Here is a 15,438-nt window from a genome sequence, read left to right as displayed (position 1 = left end):
ATTTGACACTTTTGGTTGTTGAAAAACAGCTTCTAACCATTATTTGACACTTTGGTTGTTGAGAAACAGCTCCTAAAACATTATTTTACACTTTTGGTTGTTGAGAAACAGCTCCTAAAACATTATTTGACACTTTTGGTTGTTGAAAAACAGCTTCTAACCATTATTTGACACTTTGGTTGTTGAGAAACAGCTCCTAAAACATTATTTGACACTTTTGGTTGTTGAAAAACAGCTTCTAACCATTATTTGACACTTTGGTTGTTGAGAAACAGCTCCTAAAACATTATTTGACACTTTTGGTTGTTGAGAAACAGCTCCTAAAACATTATTTGACACTTTTGGTTGTTGAAAAACAGCTTCTAACCATTATTTGACACTTTGGTTGTTGAGAAACAGCTCCTAAAACATTATTTTACACTTTTGGTTATTGAGAAACAGCTCCTAAAACATTATTTGACACTTTTGGTTGTTGAAAAACAGCTTCTAACCATTATTTGACACTTTGGTTGTTGAGAAACAGCTCATAAAACATTATTTTACACTTTTGGTTGTTGAGAAACAGCTCCTAAAACATTATTTGACACTTTTGGTTGTTGAAAAACAGCTTCTAACCATTATTTGACACTTTGGTTGTTGAGAAACAGCTCATAAAACATTATTTTACACTTTTGGTTGTTGAGAAACAGCTCCTAAAACATTATTTGACACTTTTGGTTGTTGAAAAACAGCTTCTAACCATTATTTGACACTTTGGTTGTTGAGAAACAGCTTCTAAAACATTATTTGACACTTTTGGTTGTTGAAAAACAGCTTCTAACCATTATTTGACACTTTGGTTGTTGAGAAACAGCTCCTAAAACATTATTTTACACTTCTGGTTGTTGAGAAACAGCTCCTAAAACATTATTTGACACTTTCGGTTGTTGAAAAACAGCTTCTAACCATTATTTGACACTTTGGTTGTTGAGAAACAGCTCCTAAAACATTATTTTACACTTTTGGTTGTTGAGAAACAGCTCCTAAAACATTATTTGACACTTTTGGTTGTTGAAAAACAGCTTCTAACCATTATTTGACACTTTGGTTGTTGAGAAACAGCTCCTAAAACATTATTTTACACTTTTGGTTGTTGAGAAACAGCTCCTAAAACATTATTTGACACTTTTGGTTGTTGAAAAACAGCTTCTAACCATTATTTGACACTTTGGTTGTTGAGAAACAGCTCCTAAAACATTATTTTACACTTTTGGTTGTTGAGAAACAGCTCCTAAAACATTATTTGACACTTTTGGTTGTTGAAAAACAGCTTCTAACCATTATTTGACACTTTGGTTGTTGAGAAACAGCTCCTAAAACATTATTTTACACTTTTGGTTGTTGAGAAACAGCTCCTAAAACATTATTTGACACTTTTGGTTGTTGAAAAACAGCTTCTAACCATTATTTGACACTTTGGTTGTTGAGAAACAGCTCCTAAAACATTATTTGACACTTTTGGTTGTTGAAAAACAGCTTCTAACCATTATTTGACACTTTGGTTGTTGAGAAACATCTCCTAAAACATTATTTGACACTTTTGGTTGTTGAGAAACAGCTTCTAACCATTATTTGACACTTTGGTTGTTGAGAAACAGCTCCTAAAACATTATTTTACACTTTTGGTTATTGAGAAACAGCTCCTAAAACATTATTTGACACTTTTGGTTGTTGAAAAACAGCTTCTAACCATTATTTGACACTTTGGTTGTTGAGAAACAGCTCCTAAAACATTATTTTACACTTCTGGTTGTTGAGAAACAGCTCCTAAAACATTATTTGACACTTTTGGTTGTTGAAAAACAGCTTCTAACCATTATTTGACACTTTGGTTGTTGAGAAACAGCTCCTAAAACATTATTTGACACTTTTGGTTGTTGAAAAACAGCTTCTAACCATTATTTGACACTTTGGTTGTTGAGAAACAGCTCCTAAAACATTATTTTACACTTTTGGTTGTTGAGAAACAGCTCCTAAAACATTATTTTACACTTTTGGTTGTTGAAAAACAGCTTCTAACCATTATTTGACACTTTGGTTGTTGAGAAACAGCTCCTAAAACATTATTTTACACTTTTGGTTGTTGAGAAACAGCTCCTAAAACATTATTTTACACTTTTGGTTGTTGAGAAACAGCTCCTAAAACATTATTTGACACTTTTGGTTGTTGAAAAACAGCTTCTAACCATTATTTGACACTTTGGTTGTTGAGAAACAGCTCCTAAAACATTATTTTACACTTTTGGTTGTTGAGAAACAGCTCCTAAAACATTATTTGACACTTTTGGTTGTTGAAAAACAGCTTCTAACCATTATTTGACACTTTGGTTGTTGAGAAACAGCTCCTAAAACATTATTTTACACTTCTGGTTGTTGAGAAACAGCTCCTAAAACATTATTTGACACTTTTGGTTGTTGAAAAACAGCTTCTAACCATTATTTGACACTTTGGTTGTTGAGAAACAGCTCATAAAACATTATTTTACACTTTTGGTTGTTGAGAAACAGCTCCTAAAACATTATTTGACACTTTTGGTTGTTGAAAAACAGCTTCTAACCATTATTTGACACTTTGGTTGTTGAGAAACAGCTCCTAAAACATTATTTTACACTTTTGGTTGTTGAGAAACAGCTCCTAAAACATTATTTGACACTTTTGGTTGTTGAAAAACAGCTTCTAACCATTATTTGACACTTTGGTTGTTGAGAAACAGCTCCTAAAACATTATTTTACACTTTGGGAGGCAAATTATTTTGGGAGGCAAATTATTTTAGGAGGAAAATTATTTTGGGAGGCAAATTATTTTGGCAAATTATTTTGGGAGGCAAATTATTTTGGGAGGCAAATTATTTTGGCAAATTATTTTGGGAGGCAAATTATTTTGGCAAATTATTTTGGGAGGCAAATTATTTTGGCAAATTATTTTGGGAGGCAAATTATTTTGGGAGGCAAATTATTTTGGCAAATTATTTTGGGAGGCAAATTATTTTGGCAAATTATTTTGGGAGGCAAATTATTTTGGGAGGCAAATTATTTTGGGAGGCAAATTATTTTGGGAGGCAAATTTTTTTGGGAGGCAAATTATTTTGGGAGGCAAATTATTTTGGGAGGCAAATTATTTTGGCAGGCAAATTATTTTGGGAGGCAAATTATTTTGGGAGGCAAATTATTTTGGGAGGCAAATTATTTTGGCAAATTATTTTGGGAGGCAAATTATTTTGGGAGGCAAATTATTTTGGCAAATTATTTTGGGAGGCAAATTATTTTGGCAAATTATTTTGGGAGGCAAATTATTTTGGCAAATTATTTTGGGAGGCAAATTATTTTGGGAGGCAAATTATTTTGGCAAATTATTTTGGGAGGCAAATTATTTTGGCAAATTATTTTGGCAAATTATTTTGGGAGGCAAATTATTTTGGCAAATTATTTTGGGAGGCAAATTATTTTGGGAGGCAAATTATTTTGGGAGGCAAATTATTTTGGCAGGCAAATTATTTTGGGAGGCAAATTATTTTGGCAAATTATTTTGGGAGGCAAATTATTTTGGGAGGCAAATTATTTTGGCAAATTATTTTGGGAGGCAAATTATTTTGGGAGGCAAATTATTTTGGGAGGCAAATTATTTTGGGAGGCAAATTATTTTGGCAAATTATTTTGGGAGGCAAATTATTTTGGCAAATTATTTTGGGAGGCAAATTATTTTGGCAAATTATTTTGGGAGGCAAATTATTTTGGCAAATTAATTTGGGAGGCAAATTATTTTGGCAAATTATAAAAAAAACATTATTTGACACTTTTGGTTGTTGAAAAACAGCTTCTAACCATTATTTGACACTTTGGTTGTTGAGAAACAGCTCCTAAAACATTATTTTACACTTTTGGTTGTTGAGAAACAGCTCCTAAAACATTATTTGACACTTTTGGTTGTTGAAAAACAGCTTCTAACCATTATCTGACACTTTGGTTGTTGAGAAACAGCTCCTAAAACATTATTTGACACTTTTGGTTGTTGAAAAACAGCTTCTAACCATTATTTGACACTTTGGTTGTTGAGAAACAGCTCCTAAAACATTATTTGACACTTTTGGTTGTTGAGAAACAGCTCCTAAAACATTATTTGACACTTTTGGTTGTTGAAAAACAGCTTCTAACCATTATTTGACACTTTGGTTGTTGAGAAACAGCTCCTAAAACATTATTTTACACTTTTGGTTATTGAGAAACAGCTCCTAAAACATTATTTGACACTTTTGGTTGTTGAAAAACAGCTTCTAACCATTATTTGACACTTTGGTTGTTGAGAAACAGCTCATAAAACATTATTTTACACTTTTGGTTGTTGAGAAACAGCTCCTAAAACATTATTTGACACTTTTGGTTGTTGAAAAACAGCTTCTAACCATTATTTGACACTTTGGTTGTTGAGAAACAGCTCATAAAACATTATTTTACACTTTTGGTTGTTGAGAAACAGCTCCTAAAACATTATTTGACACTTTTGGTTGTTGAAAAACAGCTTCTAACCATTATTTGACACTTTGGTTGTTGAGAAACAGCTTCTAAAACATTATTTGACACTTTTGGTTGTTGAAAAACAGCTTCTAACCATTATTTGACACTTTGGTTGTTGAGAAACAGCTCCTAAAACATTATTTTACACTTCTGGTTGTTGAGAAACAGCTCCTAAAACATTATTTGACACTTTCGGTTGTTGAAAAACAGCTTCTAACCATTATTTGACACTTTGGTTGTTGAGAAACAGCTCCTAAAACATTATTTTACACTTTTGGTTGTTGAGAAACAGCTCCTAAAACATTATTTGACACTTTTGGTTGTTGAAAAACAGCTTCTAACCATTATTTGACACTTTGGTTGTTGAGAAACAGCTCCTAAAACATTATTTTACACTTTTGGTTGTTGAGAAACAGCTCCTAAAACATTATTTGACACTTTTGGTTGTTGAAAAACAGCTTCTAACCATTATTTGACACTTTGGTTGTTGAGAAACAGCTCCTAAAACATTATTTTACACTTTTGGTTGTTGAGAAACAGCTCCTAAAACATTATTTGACACTTTTGGTTGTTGAAAAACAGCTTCTAACCATTATTTGACACTTTGGTTGTTGAGAAACAGCTCCTAAAACATTATTTTACACTTTTGGTTGTTGAGAAACAGCTCCTAAAACATTATTTGACACTTTTGGTTGTTGAAAAACAGCTTCTAACCATTATTTGACACTTTGGTTGTTGAGAAACAGCTCCTAAAACATTATTTGACACTTTTGGTTGTTGAAAAACAGCTTCTAACCATTATTTGACACTTTGGTTGTTGAGAAACATCTCCTAAAACATTATTTGACACTTTTGGTTGTTGAGAAACAGCTTCTAACCATTATTTGACACTTTGGTTGTTGAGAAACAGCTCCTAAAACATTATTTTACACTTTTGGTTGTTGAGAAACAGCTCCTAAAACATTATTTGACACTTTTGGTTGTTGAAAAACAGCTTCTAACCATTATTTGACACTTTGGTTGTTGAGAAACAGCTCCTAAAACATTATTTTACACTTTTGGTTGTTGAGAAACAGCTCCTAAAACATTATTTGACACTTTTGGTTGTTGAAAAACAGCTTCTAACCATTATTTGACACTTTGGTTGTTGAGAAACAGCTCCTAAAACATTATTTGACACTTTTGGTTGTTGAAAAACAGCTTCTAACCATTATTTGACACTTTGGTTGTTGAGAAACATCTCCTAAAACATTATTTGACACTTTTGGTTGTTGAGAAACAGCTTCTAACCATTATTTGACACTTTGGTTGTTGAGAAACAGCTCCTAAAACATTATTTTACACTTTTGGTTATTGAGAAACAGCTCCTAAAACATTATTTGACACTTTTGGTTGTTGAAAAACAGCTTCTAACCATTATTTGACACTTTGGTTGTTGAGAAACAGCTCCTAAAACATTATTTTACACTTCTGGTTGTTGAGAAACAGCTCCTAAAACATTATTTGACACTTTTGGTTGTTGAAAAACAGCTTCTAACCATTATTTGACACTTTGGTTGTTGAGAAACAGCTCCTAAAACATTATTTGACACTTTTGGTTGTTGAAAAACAGCTTCTAACCATTATTTGACACTTTGGTTGTTGAGAAACAGCTCCTAAAACATTATTTTACACTTTTGGTTGTTGAGAAACAGCTCCTAAAACATTATTTGACACTTTTGGTTGTTGAAAAACAGCTTCTAACCATTATTTGACACTTTGGTTGTTGAGAAACAGCTCCTAAAACATTATTTTACACTTTTGGTTGTTGAGAAACAGCTCCTAAAACATTATTTTACACTTTTGGTTGTTGAGAAACAGCTCCTAAAACATTATTTGACACTTTTGGTTGTTGAAAAACAGCTTCTAACCATTATTTGACACTTTGGTTGTTGAGAAACAGCTCCTAAAACATTATTTTACACTTTTGGTTGTTGAGAAACAGCTCCTAAAACATTATTTGACACTTTTGGTTGTTGAAAAACAGCTTCTAACCATTATTTGACACTTTGGTTGTTGAGAAACAGCTCCTAAAACATTATTTTACACTTCTGGTTGTTGAGAAACAGCTCCTAAAACATTATTTGACACTTTTGGTTGTTGAAAAACAGCTTCTAACCATTATTTGACACTTTGGTTGTTGAGAAACAGCTCATAAAACATTATTTTACACTTTTGGTTGTTGAGAAACAGCTCCTAAAACATTATTTGACACTTTTGGTTGTTGAAAAACAGCTTCTAACCATTATTTGACACTTTGGTTGTTGAGAAACAGCTCCTAAAACATTATTTTACACTTTTGGTTGTTGAGAAACAGCTCCTAAAACATTATTTGACACTTTTGGTTGTTGAAAAACAGCTTCTAACCATTATTTGACACTTTGGTTGTTGAGAAACAGCTCCTAAAACATTATTTTACACTTTGGGAGGCAAATTATTTTGGGAGGCAAATTATTTTAGGAGGAAAATTATTTTGGGAGGCAAATTATTTTGGCAAATTATTTTGGGAGGCAAATTATTTTGGGAGGCAAATTATTTTGGCAAATTATTTTGGGAGGCAAATTATTTTGGCAAATTATTTTGGGAGGCAAATTATTTTGGGAGGCAAATTATTTTGGGAGGCAAATTATTTTGGGAGGCAAATTATTTTGGGAGGCAAATTTTTTTGGGAGGCAAATTATTTTGGGAGGCAAATTATTTTGGGAGGCAAATTATTTTGGCAGGCAAATTATTTTGGGAGGCAAATTATTTTGGGAGGCAAATTATTTTGGGAGGCAAATTATTTTGGCAAATTATTTTGGGAGGCAAATTATTTTGGGAGGCAAATTATTTTGGCAAATTATTTTGGGAGGCAAATTATTTTGGCAAATTATTTTGGGAGGCAAATTATTTTGGCAAATTATTTTGGGAGGCAAATTATTTTGGGAGGCAAATTATTTTGGCAAATTATTTTGGGAGGCAAATTATTTTGGCAAATTATTTTGGGAGGCAAATTATTTTGGGAGGCAAATTATTTTGGCAAATTATTTTGGGAGGCAAATTATTTTGGGAGGCAAATTATTTTGGCAGGCAAATTATTTTGGGAGGCAAATTATTTTGGCAAATTATTTTGGGAGGCAAATTATTTTGGGAGGCAAATTATTTTGGCAAATTATTTTGGGAGGCAAATTATTTTGGGAGGCAAATTATTTTGGGAGGCAAATTATTTTGGGAGGCAAATTATTTTGGCAAATTATTTTGGGAGGCAAATTATTTTGGCAAATTATTTTGGGAGGCAAATTATTTTGGGAGGCAAATTATTTTGGCAAATTATTTTGGGAGGCAAATTATTTTGGCAAATTAATTTGGGAGGCAAATTATTTTGGCAAATTATAAAAAAAACATTATTTGACACTTTTGGTTGTTGAAAAACAGCTTCTAACCATTATTTGACACTTTGGTTGTTGAGAAACAGCTCCTAAAACATTATTTTACACTTTTGGTTGTTGAGAAACAGCTCCTAAAACATTATTTGACACTTTTGGTTGTTGAAAAACAGCTTCTAACCATTATCTGACACTTTGGTTGTTGAGAAACAGCTCCTAAAACATTATTTGACACTTTTGGTTGTTGAAAAACAGCTTCTAACCATTATTTGACACTTTGGTTGTTGAGAAACAGCTCCTAAAACATTATTTGACACTTTTGGTTGTTGAGAAACAGCTCCTAAAACATTATTTGACACTTTTGGTTGTTGAAAAACAGCTTCTAACCATTATTTGACACTTTGGTTGTTGAGAAACAGCTCCTAAAACATTATTTTACACTTTTGGTTATTGAGAAACAGCTCCTAAAACATTATTTGACACTTTTGGTTGTTGAAAAACAGCTTCTAACCATTATTTGACACTTTGGTTGTTGAGAAACAGCTCATAAAACATTATTTTACACTTTTGGTTGTTGAGAAACAGCTCCTAAAACATTATTTGACACTTTTGGTTGTTGAAAAACAGCTTCTAACCATTATTTGACACTTTGGTTGTTGAGAAACAGCTCATAAAACATTATTTTACACTTTTGGTTGTTGAGAAACAGCTCCTAAAACATTATTTGACACTTTTGGTTGTTGAAAAACAGCTTCTAACCATTATTTGACACTTTGGTTGTTGAGAAACAGCTTCTAAAACATTATTTGACACTTTTGGTTGTTGAAAAACAGCTTCTAACCATTATTTGACACTTTGGTTGTTGAGAAACAGCTCCTAAAACATTATTTTACACTTCTGGTTGTTGAGAAACAGCTCCTAAAACATTATTTGACACTTTCGGTTGTTGAAAAACAGCTTCTAACCATTATTTGACACTTTGGTTGTTGAGAAACAGCTCCTAAAACATTATTTTACACTTTTGGTTGTTGAGAAACAGCTCCTAAAACATTATTTGACACTTTTGGTTGTTGAAAAACAGCTTCTAACCATTATTTGACACTTTGGTTGTTGAGAAACAGCTCCTAAAACATTATTTTACACTTTTGGTTGTTGAGAAACAGCTCCTAAAACATTATTTGACACTTTTGGTTGTTGAAAAACAGCTTCTAACCATTATTTGACACTTTGGTTGTTGAGAAACAGCTCCTAAAACATTATTTTACACTTTTGGTTGTTGAGAAACAGCTCCTAAAACATTATTTGACACTTTTGGTTGTTGAAAAACAGCTTCTAACCATTATTTGACACTTTGGTTGTTGAGAAACAGCTCCTAAAACATTATTTTACACTTTTGGTTGTTGAGAAACAGCTCCTAAAACATTATTTGACACTTTTGGTTGTTGAAAAACAGCTTCTAACCATTATTTGACACTTTGGTTGTTGAGAAACAGCTCCTAAAACATTATTTGACACTTTTGGTTGTTGAAAAACAGCTTCTAACCATTATTTGACACTTTGGTTGTTGAGAAACATCTCCTAAAACATTATTTGACACTTTTGGTTGTTGAGAAACAGCTTCTAACCATTATTTGACACTTTGGTTGTTGAGAAACAGCTCCTAAAACATTATTTTACACTTTTGGTTATTGAGAAACAGCTCCTAAAACATTATTTGACACTTTTGGTTGTTGAAAAACAGCTTCTAACCATTATTTGACACTTTGGTTGTTGAGAAACAGCTCCTAAAACATTATTTTACACTTCTGGTTGTTGAGAAACAGCTCCTAAAACATTATTTGACACTTTTGGTTGTTGAAAAACAGCTTCTAACCATTATTTGACACTTTGGTTGTTGAGAAACAGCTCCTAAAACATTATTTGACACTTTTGGTTGTTGAAAAACAGCTTCTAACCATTATTTGACACTTTGGTTGTTGAGAAACAGCTCCTAAAACATTATTTTACACTTTTGGTTGTTGAGAAACAGCTCCTAAAACATTATTTGACACTTTTGGTTGTTGAAAAACAGCTTCTAACCATTATTTGACACTTTGGTTGTTGAGAAACAGCTCCTAAAACATTATTTTACACTTTGGGAGGCAAATTATTTTGGGAGGCAAATTATTTTGGGAGGAAAATTATTTTGGGAGGCAAATTATTTTGGCAAATTATTTTGGGAGGCAAATTATTTTGGGAGGCAAATTATTTTGGGAGGCAAATTATTTTGGGAGGCAAATTATTTTGGGAGGCAAATTATTTTGGGAGGCAAATTATTTTGGGAGGCAAATTATTTTGGGAGGCAAATTATTTTGGCAAATTATTTTGGGAGGCAAATTATTTTGGGAGGCAAATTATTTTGGGAGGCAAATTATTTTGGCAAATTATTTTGGGAGGCAAATTATTTTGGGAGGCAAATTATTTTGGGAGGCAAATTATTTTGGCAAATTAATTTGGGAGGCAAATTATTTTGGCAAATTATAAAAAAAACATTATTTGACACTTTTGGTTGTTGAAAAACAGCTTCTAACCATTATTTGACACTTTGGTTGTTGAGAAACAGCTCCTAAAACATTATTTGACACTTTTGGTTGTTGAAAAACAGCTTCTAACCATTATTTGACACTTTGGTTGTTGAGAAACAGCTCCTAAAACATTATTTTACACTTTTGGTTGTTGAGAAACAGCTCCTAAAACATTATTTGACACTTTTGGTTGTTGAAAAACAGCTTCTAACCATTATTTTACACTTTTGGTTATTGAGAAACAGCTCCTAAAACATTATTTGACACTTTTGGTTGTTGAAAAACAGCTTCTAACCATTATTTGACACTTTGGTTGTTGAGAAACAGCTCCTAAAACATTATTTTACACTTCTGGTTGTTGAGAAACAGCTCCTAAAACATTATTTGACACTTTTGGTTGTTGAAAAACAGCTTCTAACCATTATTTGACACTTTGGTTGTTGAGAAACAGCTCCTAAAACATTATTTGACACTTTTGGTTGTTGAAAAACAGCTTCTAACCATTATTTGACACTTTGGTTGTTGAGAAACAGCTCCTAAAACATTATTTTACACTTTTGGTTGTTGAGAAACAGCTCCTAAAACATTATTTGACACTTTTGGTTGTTGAAAAACAGCTTCTAACCATTATTTGACACTTTGGTTGTTGAGAAACAGCTCCTAAAACATTATTTTACACTTTGGGAGGCAAATTATTTTGGGAGGCAAATTATTTTGGGAGGCAAATTATTTTGGGAGGCAAATTATTTTGGGAGGCAAATTATTTTGGGAGGCAAATTATTTTGGGAGGCAAATTATTTTGGGAGGCAAATTATTTTGGGAGGCAAATTATTTTGGGAGGCAAATTATTTTGGGAGGCAAATTATTTTGGCAAATTATTTTGGGAGGCAAATTATTTTGGGAGGCAAATTATTTTGGGAGGCAAATTATTTTGGCAAATTATTTTGGGAGGCAAATTATTTTGGGAGGCAAATTATTTTGGGAGGCAAATTATTTTGGGAGGCAAATTATTTTGGCAAATTAATTTGGGAGGCAAATTATTTTGGCAAATTATAAAAAAAACATTATTTGACACTTTTGGTTGTTGAAAAACAGCTTCTAACCATTATTTGACACTTTGGTTGTTGAGAAACAGCTCCTAAAACATTATTTTACACTTTTGGTTGTTGAGAAACAGCTCCTAAAACATTATTTGACACTTTTGGTTGTTGAAAAACAGCTTCTAACCATTATTTGACACTTTGGTTGTTGAGAAACAGCTCCTAAAACATTATTTGACACTTTTGGTTGTTGAAAAACAGCTTCTAACCATTATTTGACACTTTGGTTGTTGAGAAACAGCTCCTAAAACATTATTTTACACTTCTGGTTGTTGAGAAACAGCTCCTAAAACATTATTTGACACTTTCGGTTGTTGAAAAACAGCTTCTAACCATTATTTGACACTTTGGTTGTTGAGAAACAGCTCCTAAAACATTATTTTACACTTTTGGTTGTTGAGAAACAGCTCCTAAAACATTATTTGACACTTTTGGTTGTTGAAAAACAGCTTCTAACCATTATTTGACACTTTGGTTGTTGAGAAACAGCTCCTAAAACATTATTTTACACTTTTGGTTGTTGAGAAACAGCTCCTAAAACATTATTTGACACTTTTGGTTGTTGAAAAACAGCTTCTAACCATTATTTGACACTTTGGTTGTTGAGAAACAGCTCCTAAAACATTATTTTACACTTTTGGTTGTTGAGAAACAGCTCCTAAAACATTATTTGACACTTTTGGTTGTTGAAAAACAGCTTCTAACCATTATTTGACACTTTGGTTGTTGAGAAACAGCTCCTAAAACATTATTTTACACTTTTGGTTGTTGAGAAACAGCTCCTAAAACATTATTTGACACTTTTGGTTGTTGAAAAACAGCTTCTAACCATTATTTGACACTTTGGTTGTTGAGAAACAGCTCCTAAAACATTATTTGACACTTTTGGTTGTTGAAAAACAGCTTCTAACCATTATTTGACACTTTGGTTGTTGAGAAACATCTCCTAAAACATTATTTGACACTTTTGGTTGTTGAGAAACAGCTTCTAACCATTATTTGACACTTTGGTTGTTGAGAAACAGCTCCTAAAACATTATTTTACACTTTTGGTTATTGAGAAACAGCTCCTAAAACATTATTTGACACTTTTGGTTGTTGAAAAACAGCTTCTAACCATTATTTGACACTTTGGTTGTTGAGAAACAGCTCCTAAAACATTATTTTACACTTCTGGTTGTTGAGAAACAGCTCCTAAAACATTATTTGACACTTTTGGTTGTTGAAAAACAGCTTCTAACCATTATTTGACACTTTGGTTGTTGAGAAACAGCTCCTAAAACATTATTTGACACTTTTGGTTGTTGAAAAACAGCTTCTAACCATTATTTGACACTTTGGTTGTTGAGAAACAGCTCCTAAAACATTATTTTACACTTTTGGTTGTTGAGAAACAGCTCCTAAAACATTATTTGACACTTTTGGTTGTTGAAAAACAGCTTCTAACCATTATTTGACACTTTGGTTGTTGAGAAACAGCTCCTAAAACATTATTTTACACTTTGGGAGGCAAATTATTTTGGGAGGCAAATTATTTTGGGAGGAAAATTATTTTGGGAGGCAAATTATTTTGGCAAATTATTTTGGGAGGCAAATTATTTTGGCAAATTATTTTGGGAGGCAAATTATTTTGGGAGGCAAATTATTTTGGGAGGCAAATTATTTTGGGAGGCAAATTATTTTGGGAGGCAAATATTTTTGGCAAATTATTTTGGGAGGCAAATTATTTTGGCAAATTATTTTGGGAGGCAAATTATTTTGGGAGGCAAATTATTTTGGCAAATTATTTTGGGAGGCAAATTATTTTGGCAAATTAATTTGGGAGGCAAATTATTTTGGCAAATTATAAAAAAAACATTATTTGACACTTTTGGTTGTTGAAAAACAGCTTCTAACCATTATTTGACACTTTGGTTGTTGAGAAACAGCTCCTAAAACATTATTTTACACTTTTGGTTGTTGAGAAACAGCTCCTAAAACATTATTTGACACTTTTGGTTGTTGAAAAACAGCTTCTAACCATTATTTGACCAAATTATTTTGGGAGGCAAATTATTTTGGCAAATTATTTTGGCAGGCAAATTATTTTGGGAGGCAAATTATTTTGGGAGGCAAATTTTTTTTGGAGGCAAATTATTTTGGGAGGCAAATTATTTTGGCAAATTATTTTGGGAGGCAAATTATTTTGGGAGGCAAATTATTTTGGCAAATTATTTTGGCAAATTATTTTGGGAGGCAAATTATTTTGGGAGGCAAATTATTTTGGCAAATTATTTTGGGAGGCAAATTATTTTGGGAGGCAAATTATTTTGGGAGGCAAATTATTTTGGCAAATTATTTTGGGAGGCAAATTATTTTGGGAGGCAAATTATTTTGGGAGGCAAATTATTTTGGGAGGCAAATTATTTTGGCAAATTATTTTGGGAGGCAAATTATTTTGGGAGGCAAATTATTTTGGGAGGCAAATTATTTTGGCAGGCAAATTATTTTGGGAGGCAAATTATTTTGGCAAATTATTTTGGGAGGCAAATTATTTTGGCAAATTATTTTGGGAGGCAAATTATTTTGGGAGGCAAATTATTTTGGGAGGCAAATTATTTTGGCAAATTATTTTGGGAGGCAAATTATTTTGGGAGGCAAATTATTTTGGCAAATTATTTTGGGAAAAAACAGCTTCTAACCATTATTTGACACTTTGGTTGTTGAGAAACAGCTCCTAAAACATTATTTGACACTTTTGGTTGTTGAAAAACAGCTTCTAACCATTATTTGACACTTTTGGTTGTTGAAAAACAGCTTCTAACCATTATTTGACACTTTTGGTTGTTGAGAAACAGCTCCTAAAACATTATTTGACACTTTTGGTTGTTGAAAAACAGCTTCTAACCATTATTTGACACTTTGGTTGTTGAGAAACAGCTCCTAAAACATTATTTTACACTTTTGGTTATTGAGAAACAGCTCCTAAAACATTATTTGACACTTTTGGTTGTTGAAAAACAGCTTCTAACCATTATTTGACACTTTGGTTGTTGAGAAACAGCTCATAAAACATTATTTTACACTTTTGGGTTGTTGAGAAACAGCTCCTAAAACATTATTTGACACTTTTGGTTGTTGAAAAACAGCTTCTAACCATTATTTGACACTTTGGTTGTTGAGAAACAGCTCATAAAACATTATTTTACACTTTTGGTTGTTGAGAAACAGCTCCTAAAACATTATTTGACACTTTTGGTTGTTGAAAAACAGCTTCTAACCATTATTTGACACTTTGGTTGTTGAGAAACAGCTCCTAAAACATTATTTGACACTTTTGGTTGTTGAAAAACAGCTTCTAACCATTATTTGACACTTTGGTTGTTGAGAAACAGCTCCTAAAACATTATTTTACACTTCTGGTTGTTGAGAAACAGCTCCTAAAACATTATTTGACACTTTTGGTTGTTGAAAAACAGCTTCTAACCATTATTTGACACTTTGGTTGTTGAGAAACAGCTCCTAAAACATTATTTTACACTTTTGGTTGTTGAGAAACAGCTCCTAAAACATTATTTGACACTTTTGGTTGTTGAAAAACAGCTTCTAACCATTATTTGACACTTTGGTTGTTGAGAAACAGCTCCTAAAACATTATTTTACACTTTTGGTTGTTGAGAAACAGCTCCTAAAACATTATTTGACACTTTTGGTTGTTGAAAAACAGCTTCTAACCATTATTTGACACTTTGGTTGTTGAGAAACAGCTCCTAAAACATTATTTTACACTTTTGGTTGTTGAGAAACAGCTCCTAAAACATTATTTGACACTTTTGGTT

General features: G+C 32.2%; 1 protein-coding gene across 1 annotated transcript in view; it reads right to left on the bottom strand.

Annotated features, from left to right (window-relative positions):
• The window catches only part of nat10 (N-acetyltransferase 10), a 131,740-nt gene that overhangs the window by 23,904 nt on the left and 92,398 nt on the right, over positions 1-15,438 (bottom strand). The window lies entirely within an intron of this gene.

Source organism: Protomyctophum bolini (assembly GCF_963924005.1).
Source record: "Protomyctophum bolini genome assembly, chromosome: 4".
Lineage (NCBI taxonomy): Eukaryota > Metazoa > Chordata > Actinopteri > Myctophiformes > Myctophidae > Protomyctophum > Protomyctophum bolini.
This window is presented reverse-complemented; position numbering and strand designations above follow the sequence as displayed.